This window comes from Hirundo rustica, chromosome 1 (genome assembly GCF_015227805.2).
Source record: "Hirundo rustica isolate bHirRus1 chromosome 1, bHirRus1.pri.v3, whole genome shotgun sequence".
In the NCBI taxonomy this organism is placed as follows: domain Eukaryota; kingdom Metazoa; phylum Chordata; class Aves; order Passeriformes; family Hirundinidae; genus Hirundo; species Hirundo rustica.
This window is the reverse complement of record NC_053450.1, coordinates 70,537,784-70,555,897: the sequence shown is the minus strand read 5'-3', so window position 1 is coordinate 70,555,897 and position 18,114 is coordinate 70,537,784. Positions and strand designations below refer to the sequence as shown.

Genomic DNA, 18,114 nt, shown 5'->3' with positions numbered 1-18,114 from the left:
TCCAAAGAGATAATCATATCAGTAATCATTTTCAGAGCTATGACTTAGCCATGCTGTGGGTTAAGACATTCCCCCACCCATCACATCATGTTCACCAGAGAAGGGTGGGGGTGCAGCTACTTTGCCTTTTCCCTATATCGCACTAGAAAGACACACATGACTATGGAAGTCAATTTGATTCTGTCTCACCTCACTCTGCAGAGAAGTGGGTGCACTACGAGCAGGGAAAAACTCCAAAAGATCAAGGGGATAAAAAAGTTCAGCTGTATCAATACTGCCCTTCTTTGTGCCTTCTCTTCTAGGTTTTCAGCACAGGGTCTTTAAAGCAGCAAAGCTGCTCTCCCAGCGCTACAAAACACATATGAGCAGAGAGGTCACTTAGAAACTGCTAATCAAATGCTCAAAAACAGACTGAAACAGTTTCTAATGTTTCTTTTTCAGCATGTATCACAATTTAAAAAAAAAAATCCAATCCTTTTTAGCTGGACTTCATTTATACTCTTAGATAAATTTTAGATCTTTAGTTTGTATTCTGCTTTTCCTCCCTAATTACGGGATGGCTCAATTCATTCTTACAGGATGCCAAAGAGCAGGAGACTTTGTGGTGTCTCCCAGTGGAAGATGACATGAAGATTCAAAGCTTTATAGGGCAGGTCAGTTTTAGGATACAGCTATTTCAGATTGCTCTGCTTTGGTTTATACAAATCCTTTTACTTCTCCATTGACCAGGCAAATCCAAAGCTTTAGGAAGATTACTACCATGCTACGAAATCATCTCCATTGATAAAATAAAACACTTGCAATCCAAGCTGCGCTTAAAGCAACAAGGTCGTAAATAGACTCTTATAAAAGTGGCAGAACGTCATTAAAATTCATTTAAGCTACCTAGAATATCTGGTTAATTTTAAACTGCTAATGGATTTCAGAGACGGCATCTCAGTGAAAATCACTTTTAATAAAACCTTTTAGTCCCTTGGTTTTCTAGGGACCTCATTTGACATGTCTAAGGTGTCAGGTATCCTGAGTTACCCCGTTACAGCTCTACTTTTAAGAGGATCCCAGAAGACTCTAGGAAGACTTAACCGGAAGCTCCCTCCTCCAAGCCTCTCAGCTCCACACACAGCCACAGCCCTACAAAGCTTCCACACAACCCCTAAGCCCAGCAGCCCCCTAGCCCCATTCAGAACTTCAACACAAACCAGCCCTGCACACACCACATTGCTGAAAGGCTTCATCCTAAGGTCCCAGGGATTCCAAAGAAATGATGGATGCAGCATGCACTGAACTACAGAGGAGATACACCTCTCTCAGACACCTTAAAAGGGCTCTGTAATATAGAAATATATCTAGTGTACATATATATTCCATTTTGGAAACCTTCAGGTTTTCAAGACGGTGAGTCGGGATTTAAAGTTTTCAACTCCTCACACAAAGCACACGCTTCCTTGCTTGGTTTCACAGAGTTACAACTGCAGAATTAGGGGATATCGGCAGGAAGAGGTGACTAAGACCAGGTACTGGATGAAAGCATTAGTGCTCACAAAATGCAACAATTCATGGCTCTAACATAGGTTTAGGCAAAAATTCACTCTGACCACACCACTTGATCTGTAGTCAAACATTGACTTTAGACAAGCCACAGTTGCACACAGGAAGAAAGCTTTAGTCCCCACATACTTTAAAAAAATATGTAAAGCAATTAATTTTTAAAAGTACTTGTCCCATGAATGCTTCTCTAGCTGGATGAATCTTCTCTGAACCACTGCCAAAGTCAGTACAGATATGACATGGCTGCAGGCAAGCGTACAAATTGGCCAGATATCCCAAGAAGAGGAAGAAACTTGCTCTTTGTACACAACCACATCAGTGTGCCCATGAAAATACTGCTCATTCACTACTTCCTTCACCTCAACAGCCCCAAAACCTAACACAGCTATGCAAAGCAACTGAAGCATCATGAGTAGCGTTTGTTATAAAACCTGAACTTCAGTCAGCAGCTGACAGAGAGCGCTCAAAGTAAAACACAGGGTACTGGGAGAACATTGAACACACATTTTGTCACTCTCCAAATGACCTTGCAAAAGACAGAAACTGTTTCTAGATGGAGGCAAGTCCCTGCAACAGTGGCTGAGAAAAGATATCTTCCTCCATCCATCCAGGAGTCCACATACAATGGAACTGATATCCAGCCAGGACTAAGCTAGTCAAAACTCAATCTTTTTTGTGCCAAAATTATGGAAAAAACTATTCAGAAATGTTTCTGCACAGAAACCCCAGTCCCTGCTGTGCAATCCTGAACCCAAGAACCTGAACTCCAAGTCTTCCCAAACTCTGTTTGGTAAAATGAAGAGAATCTGTGACATACCACCTTGCCGCCAAAATCCTTCCACATTTACCATAGACAAGAATAATAGCTGAAATTACTGAAGAACTTAACTTGGTTTTAGTCTGCAGAGCTGTTGGTTGTTGGGGATCTTTTCAGGCTAAAGCAGGCTACCTTCAGCATGGCTGAGAAACTGCAGCTCTAAGGCAGCCCCTCAAGAATCACAGGAGTTCATGAACAAGATCTGCCCCACAGCCATCAAGACCAGTTCCTAGCAGACACCAGGGCAGTCACCTCAAATGCCTTTATTTGACTGTGGCTACAGAAACCCTTCTTGATCAGAGCAGAATGGCTGAACCAGCTCACAGTTCTGGGATTCTGAGACTGGGAACAGATGAGACATTCCAGGAAAAAAAAAAAACAAACAAAAAACCCAAAAACCAAAAAGCCACATTTCAGCTGGTAACTGGTCTGAAACAAATATGTTTTACCACTACGTTTCAGAGCAAGTCAACCAAATCTCTGGTGTTTGAACAGCTATTATGCTTGCTGTTTTTCATAATATGAATAATGACGGATTTATTGCCAGTTGCTTCCTCAGTTGCTCTGTTTCATGATGATCATATAATAAGATACGGCTACACATACCTTACATAATCTCCTGAAACTTTGAAGGTGCTATTTTTATCTTCTTTAAATGTTCAAGAGCAATAGTAACATTTTTGTTACAGCTCAGTTGCTCAATATAAAACCCCACCTAGCACTGACACATTTCATATACATTTTAAGAAAACAACCCAGCACCATGGGTCCATTGTATAAAAAAAAAAAAAAAAAAAAAAAAAAAAAGAGAGCGAGAGAAAGAGAGAAAAAGAGTAAAATTAAAAAGACACGAATAAAGACAACATCGACATCACATAATTCACATTCCAGGGCAGCAAAGAGATCAAACACAAGGTTAACTCCCACACATTGCAGAAAACTCCCTTCACACCAGGTAAACCTTGCAAATACAGGCAGGCTCTGGAGACCCTCTACAAAGCCAGGTCTAGTCATTAGCTTGCTTGCTTCTGTAGCTCCATAAGATTTGCTGAAATTTACAAAGGAAAAAAAAAAAAAAAAAAAAAGCTGATGGGTTGCCAAGCTGGCCCAAGAGTTTGCTGCCACTGAAACGAGATGGGATCTATTCTTTTTCTCATTTCAGTTCCTTTCCCTGGAACAGCACCTCAGCTCACCTCAGCTGCCCCACAACATGCTTCCAAGAACCGATCCCATCCTTTAACCCAGAAGAAAACCAATCCCAGATAAAACAGTACACAGGATAGCTTTCCTACCCAGTCAGAGAGTCAGCCACGCACGCACGTAGAGAACCACCAAGATGGCCCTAGGTAAGACACCCAAATGCTCCAAAAAAACATTATCAGCTTTTGATAGTAGTCAGCTCTTAGCATGGCCCACATCATTTGAGAAATGAAGATGTGCCTCTCTTCCAAGGGAAAAGTTTTTTGACCTCTTCAAAATGTAGAGCTTTCAGATATGCAAAAAATTAGTATTTAAATACTCAAAGAGGTAAAAGTGACCTGCCTCTCTGACAGCTGCATGTGTGCTGTCTTCCTGAAACTCTACTGAGCACTGTCAAATTGACCTGAAAGGCAACTTCACATCACCTACGGACATGTCATCTTAGCTCATGTGAATTTTAAATGAGACCCCTGAGGAATAAATCTTGCTAAGGAAGAGCTGGACTGTTGGACATAAAGGACGTAAGAAGTTCCCAGAGATGAATACAAGTAAAACAAAATCAGGCTGTTACGGCACAGGACTCTTTCACTGAATTTCTTAGAACCATCTATTTTCCAAACACCTATGAGAACTTCTCCTGCTCCTGGGAAGAAGAGTGGAATCATTTCCACGTAAATGAAGACAAATTACACATTTACCAAAATTAGATAAGGTTTAGACTAGCAAGACCTTGCAATGCCATTCTCCTACTGAAGGCTGTTATCAACACTTGTTCAAAGGACCCTAGGGAGGAAAATTATCCATCAACTCAACCAGGCACTACAAGTGTTATCGCACACCTAAACTGTATCAGCTGCAACAGGCTTTGCAATGCTTCTCTGACTTCTCATGCATTAAAAGAATAATTCACCTTTGCTAGCAAGGAACTCCATAGAGATTTTTCCTGACCTTTTTTAGCATCTACTCTAGAACAAAAAAATGCATGCCAAATGTGAAATAAGTCTGAGTACACATTAGACATTGTCAGCAACTCGAACAGCATTTGCTCTCCACTCCTACAGCTCATCTCAGTCTCGCTGCTCAATTCTCTTGAAGCCTTTTAGAAAATAACCACAATGCCTCTTCCAAAACTTTTCAACTGCTAAATGTGATGACTACATGCCATGTTATAATAACCTACCAGTAAAGTATATCGAAAGAATTGGTTCACGAATATAACACCTAGACTGTGACATTCCAGTTTATTCACTTCTAGAGCATCATAATGGGATGTTTTAATTGCTTACCCCTCACAAGCCTGTCCCAAAGTTTCAGCTAGGGTAGAATTATCTTCTTACTTGAAGTGGTACAGAGCTGTGTTTCAGGTTTAGGATGAGAATAACACTGATAACACGCTGATGTTATAGTCATTGCTGAGCAGCACTCACACCAAGTCGACAGCTCTTCAGTTTCTCACCCCACCAGTGAGGGAGGCTTGGGGTGAACAACAGGCTGGGATGGGATACAGCCGGGACAGCTGACCCCAACTGGCCAAAGGAATACTCCATACTATATGTAATTCTGCTGAACAAAAAATCTGGGGAGAGCCAGTGGCCTGCTGCTTGGAGACGAGTGGGCATCAATCAGCAGGTGGTGAGCAATTACACTAATCATCACTTGTTCGTATACTCTTTTTAAGTTGTTACTCTTTTACCTTCCTTTTCAGTTTTCCTACACTGTCTTTATCTCAACCCATGAGTTTGGCTTTCTTTCCAATTCTCTTCCCCATCCCACTGACACGGGGGAAAGTGAGTGAATGACTGTGTGGTGTTTAACTGTCTGACAGGTTAAACCACAAGGACCTTCATTATATTCATCATTTAAAAACTAAAGCTAGGTGCCCAACAGCCAGGGAGGGAGGAAAAAAGCCAACCAAAAAACAACACAACTGACAGACCGGGGGGGAAAAAAAAACCTCCACCACCAAACCCAATCACTTTTGGCCTCAACTTTTTGACTTCAGAATTCCTGGAATGACTGACAAAATAATACAACAAATAACTGAAACAAACAAGAGACAACAATGTTACAGCTGGTGAGCTTTTTCATAAAGCATTAAAAATGCATGCACTGTGCATCTAGATGACGGCAAATCTGCCTCCAGCATAAGATGCAGAGCAAGAAGTACTTTGTCCTCACAATCATGCTGCACAGATATCCTTCTCCTGGAAATTGTTTACTCCATCTCCAGCTATGACCATGTACAGTAACTGGAATATCACAGTTAAAGATGGTCAGAATATACAAAAGCAACCTGACCCACCAAGAAAGCATCTGCCAGCACTTGAGCTATTGTTCTGCACAATATCAAGGCTTGAATTCTGACATAATCCCCTGACATCTCGGGTGATGTCAGCATGAGCAGCTATTAGAATGAAGAATGATCCCCCGCAAGACATTAATTCAGAAATAATTGATGGTCTTGCAATACATATTTCTCCCCAAACATTCTCCTAAATGGACTTTAATACATTTGAGCCAGAAGGGAAAACAGGCCTTTTAAGAAAGCTTGTGATATTTTCGTCTTGTGCCAAAGCCTTCTGAAATTTTAGCTTTTCCAACCCCTTGAAGTTTAATTCCCTACTTGTGCTTTGATATAATAAAAGCTCCTCATTCCTTTCCAAGGATGCTCAGAGCTTTAACAGTACACTAAGCAAGACCAACCTACAGATTTTACCTTCCCCCAGTCCTTCTCACCCCCTCTCTCAATTCCCATTTAAGGAGAGAGAACGTTCTCCTATATGAATCTGTACCTAGTAGTTTGGCAGATATGAACATCACAGACAGGAAGGAAAGAAGTAAGCAGGGAGGAAAAAAAAAAAAAAAAAAAAAATCACACCCCCCCCCCCCCCCCAGCCCCCCATTTTTATTTCAGCCTTGAAAACTTCTGCTCCAATCCTTTCTAATATACAACTATCTTGTCCTATCATCCTCCAATAGGCAGTATCTGGGAGAATTTTTCTAGCAGTTTTTTTTTCTCTGGAAAAGGATTCAAATCCTTGCTGCCAGTTAGTTTTGACATCTACAAATATATGAAGCATGCACAGACACAAAGCCCTGTTGCAACTCCCTGATCAAAAATATGTTTAAGTGTCAAATCAGAATCACAGAAGCACAGATCGTTCACTAACAGCAACATCAGCAGTGAAAGAGATCTGGCTGACGTTTAATGGATTCCCTTCCTCACAGTTTCAAAATTTAAATTAATACCTGAAGATAACCTAGAAATAAAGATAAGCAAAATAAAAAGGTGACTTCTGAAAATTTAGTCCATGCTACAAACCAACAACAGGGGTTTGGACAGAGCTGCAACCACTAGATCACGTCATCAAAAGGGAAAATTTAGATGCTGGGTGCTGAAAGAAGTCTCTAAGTGTTCATCAAGTGCTAATCTCCAACATGAAAAGTCTACAGATTTACAGATTCTCCCTGCTTATTGATTTTCTCATCAGGGATGCATAATGGAAGAATGATACTGGTCTCATGGAGTATTATTCACCCTTAGCTGCCTTCAGCAACCACAGGCTCAGCTTGGATGCAGACACTCGGTTTCTCAGATTTCTCTGCTGACACAAATTCTGCAGCAAAAGCGTGAAGGGAGTGCAAGGACCACGCTCTGATGTTTACTGTGTGAACAAATGTAGAAATCTCCACTGCTGTTCAGCAGGAGAGGTCCTTCCCACTGGGCTATAGGCTTATTCCAACAGGATGGTATGGTATTTCCTCTATGGTTTGCCTGCCAGGAAAATAATTTCCTATTTTTGTCCTGTTATGAGCTAGTAGAAGCTGGCATTGATGGAGGCTGGGAAGAATGAGAGGTTGGTTTGCAAGTGGTTTAACCAAACATGTGTTTACAATTACCCCATTCATCCCTGTCTGTGCAAAACTGTCTTTTTTGGAATGTCCCCATGGTCCTTGGATTTGGCCTCCAAAAAAATCTGAAACAGACTCACTAAGAAATACGTTGTTTGAATATTACAGCTAGAGCAACAAAACTGTCCAATGGTTAATATTGCAGCCATTAATGCAACTGTTGGGCATTAAGATCAACAGAACTGCTCAACTTGTTGGTGTTGGCCTAAGGATGACAGGTCAACAGCAGGAAGGCAAGGTAATAGGAAAAGCTCTTGCAGTCTTCACCTGGAGTCCAACAAAAGAATACAACAGAAACAGGGCATCATGTTACTTTCTCAAATATTCTACTGCATCTGCCCACAAGAAGAAAATGCAGAGATGGCCATGGTGTTCCCAGTAATTTGTCTAGAGTATTCATGACCTCTGCATCTAAGGACCGTGACTATCACAGTTGTCCCAAAGCTCTTTTCAGAAATACGCAGCACAACATAATCTAGACTTTCAACCCCCCTCGCCCTCTCCCCAGTTGTCATTTTAGAGAAGAATAAACAGAGTCTGTTCCATCATCATGTGGTAAAGGGGTAATTTCTCATTCCTTTCTCCAAGAAAAAGTCAAACTATTCTAGCAAATATGCCTTATCCCATCATACCCAAAACAGCATAATCTCAAAGACAGCAGTCTTGAAAGCTGCAGAGTTCCAAAAGAGACACATTTCACCTCTCTCAGTATCAATGAGGCAGACTTTCATGCCACGTGCCTAGATTATTCCAGACCTAGTTTGGCAATCTACAAGCTTGATAGTAATTTTACTTTGCATCATACGTCAAAGAACTACACATTTTCCTCTACCATTTTACTCGCTCCAAAGTTACCATCTGATATGCAGGGATATAATGACTTACCAAAGATTTCTGAAAGGATTCAAGAAGAAGGTCCCTCACACTAATTCACAGCAGTAGTTACATTATCCATGTATTATCCATGATATGGGAGAAGGTGTCCTACTCTGCTAAAAAGATCATCTACTTTAAAACAACTGATCTTCATGACAGCATTTGCTGCAGCCATTCAAGGGTGGTAATCTGTATTCCCCATGGGTTAACTAATTGGGATGCAATTAGCAGGTTTCATTAAAAGCTCTCTTGACTTGTAAATGAGCATTAGTGTCGGGGTTTGAAGAACCCATCGTTATTCATCCTGATTATATTTTTGTTCAATTTACACCTGAGTCTCTGGTCAATCCCACTACAGGTTGCTTGCCTGTAAAAACCCAAGCAGCAGCCATAAAGCTGCTGCCACCTTCTAATGGAAAGTGACTCACCCAGTGCTCATAATCTCATATTTTTGTGAGTGACTCCTCACCATTAAACAGAATTCCCTGGTCTTTTCAGTTACAGATACCAGGAAAGATAGAACTGTTCACAAGGGCACTACTCTAAAGCAGAGGATAAACTTGCAATGCCTTCAGTCCTGAGAGCCACGTCCATATGCTTTGAACGAACTGATACATCTATGACTTTTGAAAGATCCTAGGAAGGCAAAGAGGGGAAGAAGTTTTCAATGGATGCACATTAGTGTGAATGTGAACATCTCTTTATTGAAGAGTTTCAGGACACCTTGGCACTGATAGCCTGTGCTCCTATGTACATTTGAAGTCCAAAAGCTGCTCGAAACCACAAACACCACCATCTTCAGATGAATGGACCTGTAAGAAAAACGTAGCGCCTGTCTGTCTCTGTACACAAGTACCTGCTGACAAGATAGTATCCAGGGGAATAAAGCATGTAAGAAAAGAGAATGTTGAACACATCCAACCAAATCTTATTAAGTCAGGCTATTCTAATTGTTTCATCACTGAAGACACTAAGAGACTGTTTGTAGACAGGCTGCCTCATACTGATCAACAGTTTTCTTTAATGATGCTCGCACAGTGGAATCTGGCTTTCTAGGATAGTACTCCCCACATCCCCAATACGACAAAGGAGCCATATTGAGCTAATGGGAGAAGTGCTGTCCAATTCAACAGATGGCATGAGAATAGGATGGACCTGGCACAGGACTAGTTCAGAAGTGCACAGTTCAACTTGTATAAAGAAAGAGAAATCAGTGAGGTGGCATCTGTTTACTTCATAATATTACGTTTCAAAACAACCACTGGTTTGGGAGAAAAAGTAATGGGAATCAAGACTATTTTGCCACATCCAAATTTGGATTGCAACATGCTCTCCTGACCAGCAGGCAGTGTAAAGATAGCAAACCTGTAAATAAAGCTCAGTGCTAATAAAGGGATTCCTTGGCAACCTCATTCCTGGTAATTCCTAAAAAAGATTGTGGGGTTTCAACTTTTTGGTAAAGGATCTCCATTCCTAGATTTCCCTGGGTGAAGAGCTGCAACCGGTATATTTTGGACATGGGCAGGAGCAGGTCCAGTTTCCAAGAAAAACAATCCTAACTTCTTAGCCTGCTTTCCTACAGAAGGAAGCTTATGCAATCACACTGTAGCCAAGCCAGTTGGCAAGCTGCATGCAATCCTGACAGAGGCAGAGGTCTCAGGAGTTATCTTCCTTGTTTATGAAAACACTGAGCCAGGTGGGCACACTTGAGAAACACGGCACTGTGAACCGGCATCAATACTTTCATAGCTGAGATAAATCCAAAGAAAAGCAGGCTTTCTTAGTTTTTAGTTTGGACAGCAATGTTGGCACAAAGTGAGGAAAAGCTCTTCCCCTGACCCCATTAATAAAGTTCACTCAGAGGTTTAGAATAAAAAGGCTAGCAGAAAATAGTAAGGGGTTTCACTACAGTGTTTGCTGCAGCCAGTGAAATTTTTAATTGAGCAAACACTTAAATGCATCCTAAAAGTACGTACCACTGGACATCAAAAGGCACCCCTCCACCTATTTCCCACGTTTCAGTGGTCTGAAGAAGCACCTGAGTGCATTTCACACACACTTCCCAAGACAGAACTGAGCCAGTATAAGCAAAAGTTATACCTAGAAATCTGGCCTCATTTAGCATCCCCACCACCATAGCCACATGCAGTGAGGCACAGCAAAAGGGAGTAACAGTAGAGTGTCACCCAGAGTGACACCACCCTGGGGCTCAAACTGAGCCCCTCAGTTTGCCTGCAGCCACTGCTACGTGCACCCAGAGAAGCTGACGGTGCCTCATAGTCTAGAGGGACATCTGCTCATTTGGGGCTGTCAGGAAACAAATTCCCAGCACAACACTCTGGTGCTGCTGGCAGAAACAGTGCATGACCCAGCTATGCCTCTCCTCTGCCAGCTGGGAACTCCCTGCCTTGGAAGGATACCTTTGCCAGAAAGATCCAGATACTTTTTGCCCATTTACATCCCAAGCAGAGATGAGAACACGACCAAAGATTTCTGAAAAACCTTCAGAACTATTCTTGCTAGAGTCATTTAAGTACTCGCAAAGAGGGCTGCAAACACTTGTTTTATTCAGAGTGCACACTATACACTTCAGCAGAACTGAGATGCAGAGATCCATTTTGCATTTAGGCAGAGCTTCTGGCCTATGCATTAAAAAACGCAGGAATACGCTACTGAAATCCAGGTGTGGCTGTATGTGAGGATAAAAGCCAACTCACACAGTGCTAAGAGAGGGGATAGTTTGATTAACAAAACCAAGGAAAACCATGGAAGTACCACAAGTTCTTTAATATGTAGCCAGGGCAAACAAGACCTACTTTAAGAACAAATAACGTCCAAGTGAAGAAAATAAATCAGACCTTAACATGGTAAAATGATCACCGGAGGCAAGCGTCAGGGTCTGCTGCTCTGTCAGTTTACTGTTTGTAGCAAGGCTACCGAACAGTACTCTACTGGCTCTGCTGTTTGCTCTACACTGCGCTGAATTTTAAAAAGAATCCAGTGCTAGAGAAAGAAAACCCAAGCAGCTCTGATATTAACATATACCTGTACAAAGGCAGCCAGAGGAATACAGCCCTGGAACAGCTCTCCTTCTTATGCTGCTCTGAGAGGTAAAGCCCTGGAGGAAGACTAAAAGCATGGAAAGAGCATCCTGCTTACCTCCCGCACACTGCCTCAGCCCCAAAACGATCGTGAAGCACAGCCAGAGCTCTCATCTAAAGTTTCAAGCATATTTCCCCTTTTCCAAGCCGGTTTTCTAATCTCCATGTGTTTGTGGTGGTTTTTTTTTTAACCTGTCCTCATAACTCACTCCTTTTAATCCTAGGATTAGCCTTGTTGCCCTTCTCTGTACCTTTTGCAGGGCTGTAAGTACAACTACCAACCCCAGAACGCAGGAATAGATGGAGCTGGAGTATTAATGCATCCCTGCTACACATCCCACGACATCTCCGTTAAAACACATAAGCACCTTTATGAGGCAAAACGATTTCAGCTACCCCTCAGAAGCCTAACTGAAGGTGGCAGATGCCCACATCCCTTCTATCCTGGCCCCTCCTGCTTTGCCCCAAACCCAAATTCATTCTGCCTCAGTGGAGAGAAAAGCAAACCACATTCTTTGGGTCTGTTTTAGAAAACCTGATCAATGCTGCTTTGACATACCAGCAACACATGTTCCCATTTCAACAAATGGGAGCGTTTCAGGCAGACCACCACTTCAGATGGAGCGGGGCTCCTGGCTGCTGAATCAGCACTTTCCATCCTGCTGGCAATACAGAGTTATGCGACGCTTCAAAGCAAAGCGCGGAAAAGGGGGAAAGGGGTGGGAGGGGGCGCTGGCACTTAAGCAACAGAAGCGGGCAAGAGGATTGTGCAGGAGTTCATCTGCCAAACCAATTAACTGCAAACTGTTCTTACAAAGATGCCACAGTTTCAGCCCCGGCTTGCAGTTCCACAGTTATACAATGAGAGCCATGCGTGCGCGCCCCTCCCCGGCGGGGAGCTGGGGCAGGAGAAGCTCCGCACTGCCCCCCAGGGAGGGTCTCCCGGGCTAGCGAGGGGCCGGGGGCTCGGCAGGGCAGGCCCGCTCCCCCGCGGGCACACGGCCGCCCGGCTGCCGCCGCACATCCCCGCCGCGGATGAGCAGGAAGGTGGCAGCACTCCGGGGTGGCATTTCTGCGAGCTGCCCATCCGCCAGCCCTCCCGCAAGCCCCAAGCGGAGCGGGGGGAACGCCGGGGAGTTTCGGCGGCAGCAGCAGCAGCACCAGCAGTTGGCGGGGCAGGTCTTCGCTCTCCTCCAGCGCGGGGCGACGGGAAAGCCCGGCTCCCGGCACCGCCGGGGCGAGGCGCGCAGCAGTCGAGCAAACAAAACGCGGCAAGGAAGCCCCGAGACGGGGAAAAGGGCCGAGCCCCGAGGCCGAACCCCGTCCGACCCAGGGGATTCCGCGCCGGGCGGGGGGCGCTCCCCGCGGGCACTGAGGGGAGGGGAGGGGGGGGGGGGGGGCGGCTCGCCGGCGGCCCCAGGAAAAGGAAGTTTGCTCTCCTCCTCCTCCTCCCACCGGCCTCCGCTACCGAGGAGCCGGCGAGCCCTCACCCACCCCGGCCCGACCTCACCCCGCTGCGGCTCCCCGGGCGCAGCAGCAGCCGCCGACCCCCTGCGCGCCCCGCGCCGCCCCTCGGCCCCTTACCTGCTGGGCGGGCGGGCGGCCGGCACCGTCCCCGCCGGGCGCCGCGCACCCGCCAAGTTTGGGGCGGGCGCAGGGAGTCGGGGGAAGGGTCGTGAGCGGCGGTGGCGGGGACGGGAGAGCGGGCGGGGAGGGGGATCCTCCGGGCGGCGGCGTGGAGTGGGGCACGGGCGGGAGAGAGCGAGCTCTCGGAGCCACGCGCCTCAAAACCAACAATAACAAAAGAAAAAAATTAAAACTGCAAAAAAAAAAAAATCAAATTAAAACTCAAACAATTTGAAAATAAAATTTAAAAAAAAATAAACAAGTTTAAAAAAAAAAAAAAAAGGGAAAAGAAAAAAAAAAGCAAAACACACCCAACGCGAACGACGACGTTCGCGCCTCCGCAAGGCGTCCCCGGGCTGCGGGAGGAATCCGCGGGGAAAACTTCTGCCTGCCCGTCCGCGCTGCCGCCGCCGGCTCCGGTGCTAACGGCGCCCGCCGCCGCCGCGTTCTCCCCTCGCGCCCAGCTGACTCCCGGCGGGCCCCGCCCCGCGCCCGCCCCGCGCCCGCCCCCGCCGCACGCAGCCGCAGCCCCGGCCCCGGCCCGCCGAGGGCAGGGGGCGGCCGGGAGCCCCGGGCGGCGTGGCGGCGGCGTCCCTGCCCGCCCTGCCGCGTCCCGGGGCGAGCGGCGCTGGAAGCGGTAGATCGTGGGGCTGTGGCGGGTGTCCTGCCCTCTAACAAAAGCTCAGCCGCAGGTAGCACCGGCGCGTGCTTTTCTTGGGAAAGGCTGCTTTTTCTTTAAAATAAAACCGACGGAGCATCTGCACACGTGAGGCACTTGTGCTTGGACTTTTTCTTAAACCTCATCGGTCTTGTTTTCACATTTTTCCCCGCAAAACCGCGCAGGGCAAATGCCCCAGCTCCCCTTCCTACGCTCCGGACAGCACGGAGCAGGCTCCCGGCGTGCGTGTGCCCACAGTACCGTGGGCTCTTCAGAGCTCCTCCGTACTGCAAAGTGCCCTGCTCTCCCGGGATCCTCAGGCTGCCACTTGCACTCCTGCAGACTGCTGCTGCGAACTTCTGTGCGCTGGGACCTTTGCTATTTCACCACGGTAGCTCCAGCCATCCGATTTGCAAGGAGCTTGCAAGTATCTCGGGCTGTGGAAAAGCTGAAAAGAAAAGGGAAGCACAGTTGCACGTTTTAAAACGTATTGACTTCCAACAAGAGTCGTCACACTCTCCGTGAGGAGAGGAGTATTTGCTTCACTAGATGCAAAAACACCTCTCATAGGAAAGTGGTCAGCCCTATAAAAGGAAATCGAGCCCAAGGAGAAGTGGGAGAAATCTCTGGGCTTTTCCCTCTAGACAGATGCATGTACACTAATGGGAGTATTGTGGCTGAGCGCCCGAGCTGAATGTATTTTGAAATGTAACATGATACTTTCTTTGCTCTTGCTCTTTCTTCCTCCATGGCTCTTCTTTACTGTATTTAAAGGAATGCTTTTCTTATCAGCCTGCCCCTCCGGTCCCCGTGTTTCCAGCCATGCTCTGGTCTTGTTCTGTTCTCGCTCTGTTCTCACCACTCGCTCTCCCTTGTTCAAGTCCTCAAATAATCTCTCCCGTTTCCTTGAGTGTGTCACCTCAGCCTCTTGGACACACGTGCCACTCTGCTGCCTGCTCGCTGCTCATGCCACCGGTCCCCCAGCTTCTCCTTGGCACCGCACTTCCCTCGGCCATCTCCACTTGATGCTGAGCGCTGCTCTTCAGTCTGTCAGCGCCACTGCTGCCTGTCCTGTCCTGTCCTGTCCTGTCCTGTCCTGACCCAGTCCATTGGGAGCTTGTTCTGTGGGCTGTCACTTCCCAGCCCTCTCTTCCCAACCACTGGGCTGGTCTGTCCTGCCCTCCTGCTAGCCACTATTCACCCTGATCTTGCGTTTTGTGGGTCCAGCCTCAGAGTGCTGGTGCCTCACCAAAGGAGAAGCTGTCTCTTGTTCAGGTTACTATTTAGTGAAAAGGTGAATGCAGGTGGTATCAGATTCTGCCTGAGATTACTCCAGAGGCAAGGAGGCACTTACTCACAGTAGGCTGCCATCACAGTCCCACATAAGAAACTTTCTGCACGTGTAGATCCAGCCCAGATTGGAAGGGAGCTCCAAAGACTGCCTGGTACAACTTTTTATGGGAAAGGGATGAGACTGTCACCCAGTCCAACTGTATCTTGAAAGTTTCCACTTATGGGGACTCCACCCTATCCCTGGGGATGGTTTTCCAATGGCCAATTGTTCTAACTGTAAAAAAAAAAAAAAAAATTTTTTTCAGTGAATCAAAATCAGGTGAAACCTCTCCTCATGCAGCTTGTACTTGTCGCTTGTCTGTTCCCTGTGCCTCCCTGTAAAGAGAAAATCTCTGTCTTTTTGCAGCCGTACATGTACCTGTATGATTTGACCAGGGTTTGTGCAATAGGTGTCCAATTCTCACTGCTTTCACGGAATCTGGTGCTGTGGGCACGGCCAAGGACTCCAACACATACCTCTTCTACACACTGTTTAATGCTATTTGCCTCTGGCACATTCCTTAGCTGTGCAATGCAACAGTTATACTTTGTCATCTGTAGTATTTCCACCCTAGAATATCAATTTACAGCCCAGCGTTACAGCATGTCCTCAAAAAGTGAGAAGTGAAAGCAGAGAAGTTATATAACTGGCCTGGTGCTGCAGAGCCAGCCAGCCACCAGCAGGATTGCATTGAAGGGATTCCCGCTTTCCAAAACATCCTCTTTTTCCCCAAAAATCCTGCTGCCTCAACCTCTAAGGAAATTTACATGCTTCATCTCAAAACCAGACCACCTTTATGACTGTGTTGCTCTGCGTCCAACACTGAAGGGAAACTGGAGGAATAAAACTCAGGTATTTTTGAAGCATCACGCAGGCAGCCACCTGGCTGTCTTCCAGTATGCTCTTCCTTTGAGTGTGCTCACTCTTTCTCATATATAAGACTGCTGATCCATCAGTTAATAATATTAAGTACCTAAAATTAACTTTTAAATTATTAATGCATGAGAACATATCCGTTTGCCATGTACATTATTTTAAAGGATTATAGTGTGTACACTGAGTGCCATTAACATTACATTTTGAAGACAGTAAATTGACTTGTATGGAAATCAGAAAAGTTGATGGATTCCTCTAAAGAGGCCTTTGACAATGATAGCATGTTCAGTTGAATTATTATTAATCACGTATCTGTAATTTCTTTCTAATACATACAAAAAAAGCGCAACTGCCCAAGCCTTATTAGTATAATATTTTTCATTTTGTGGTAGGTTAAAAAAAATAGATACACGTGAATATTGAAAATACTCATCTGACAAATAAAAACACTAGGAAAGATATGTTTAGTTTCCTAGACTACAGCTGTATCGTTCAAGACAAAACTGTACTGTCATAAGATTGTTTATCCAAAATAGCACCACTAAAATGGTTAAGCGGAGAAGTAGCAATGCATCTTTTCAGTAGCAGTGAAGAACATGCTTATCTTTTCTCTTAAATAATGGATCTCTGGGAACACCCTACACAATGCTGTATCATGAAAATAGCAGCCTAAAACGCTGATATTTTCTATAAGAAAAAAAGATGATAATTTTCTGCATGAAAAAGTACACAAGAAATAATGTTGGCAGTAATGTACTCTGACTATGTAAACATTATTCCTGCTCAAGGACAGTCTAAACAGTAAAGGCAAACAGCCTTGGCAAAAGCCTTGATGCCTTCAGGACTTTGTTCCCAGGAGAAGTTTGTCCCAGCTCCCTGCTGTCTTCTTTCTGCAGTGGTTAAGTTTTGGGTTAAGACACATTCCTCTAACCCATGTTGGAAGAAGAAGAAGATGGAAGAATTAGTGAAAGTCCCTGGCTGTGCTCAAGGGAATACAGGCCACTGCGGGAGAAGAGGATGGGGGCGTAGTCCCCTCCTAGGTGGAGAAGGTCTTGCTGCCCTTGCTGCAGCTTCCAAGTTCAGAGCCTGTGGCACAACTGGGCTTAGGATACCATTTTATTCTCCAAAGTACTTCCTCAAGATATCCAGAAAGCCCAGAAAAAGCTCTTTTTACCATTTATACTCCTCAGGAAACTTGCATTAACAGAAGTTTCTCATGTGTTAAGGGTTCAAAACCCGGTCCAAAATATAAACAGAATATAGGCATTCTCTCCCAATTTAGCACTACATTGAAGACTCAATACCTGATAATAAATGGCTGGTGGAGTTTGAATACTGTGGACTTGGTTTGCTTTCCACAAAGACTTGAACTCTGCAGGGTGACTTTTCAGTTTGGAATTTAGCCAAAGGACATTAAGCTCTACAATTCAGTTAGTTCCAAGAGAGAGAAAGGTCATTTTCAAGTTTTATTAAATAGACTAATGAAAACTGTCTAGTAGATATGAAATTTTCTTTAGAAACATTATTATATTTCATATATACACTGAGAACAGGCATAATTTTCTTTTCTATTACGTTGATTTAGGAAATGAAAATCCAATAGCAGAAGATCTGAGAAGGAGAGATCAGAATCTGACCAATGCTTTCCCTCTCAAAGGAACTTTCATGAAAGCATTATATGAAAGTCGGCATTAAGCATGATCTTTAACTAGTAGAATGCACTGATAAAAGAATCCAGCTATCTAAAAAGGGTCAACCTGGTCATTATTGCCTGGAAGGTATATAGGCAAAAGTGCTGACCAACCTTTGGAATTATAATTAGTTTCTTTTGTCATGGACAAAGTTTTCACCTTAAATAGACAGGAAGCCTTCTAACACAGTAGAATTTTAATAATGCTTAATCTGGAACAAAGCCAACTCAAAATTATTTCTGTTGCTTTTACTATAAATGAAGCAAATGCTTAAAATATTTTTAAAAGCTGTCCAGAAAAAAATAAGCCTTTTTAACATCACGGTGGAAGCAGTTTTATCACTCAATGTATGGTGGAGATTGTAAGCTGAAAGGGGAAATGAAAGCACCAAGAAAAAAAATCTAAATAAGTTTGTAAAAACACTCACTAAATATAGCTGTATGAGCTAAAGGATACAAATGAAATTTCAGTTTTCA

The 18,114-nt window shown here is 44.7% G+C and overlaps 1 protein-coding gene across 3 annotated transcripts in view; it reads right to left on the bottom strand.

Annotated features, from left to right (window-relative positions):
• Positions 1–14,016, bottom strand: part of GRB10 (growth factor receptor bound protein 10) — a 145,929-nt gene extending 131,913 nt beyond the window's left edge. Inside the window, exons 1-2 of one of the 3 annotated variants that reach the window (XM_040088120.2) lie at positions 13,392–13,523; positions 13,039–13,273 (exon numbers count right to left, since the gene is read on the bottom strand). The gene's annotated coding sequence lies outside the window, so the exon portion shown is untranslated. Of the gene's footprint in view, positions 1–13,038; positions 13,274–13,391; positions 13,524–13,999 lie in introns of those variants that run through there. The other 2 variants (XM_058419373.1, XM_040088205.2) reach the window with 2 other exon arrangements.
• Positions 14,017–18,114: the final 4,098 nt, after the last annotated feature.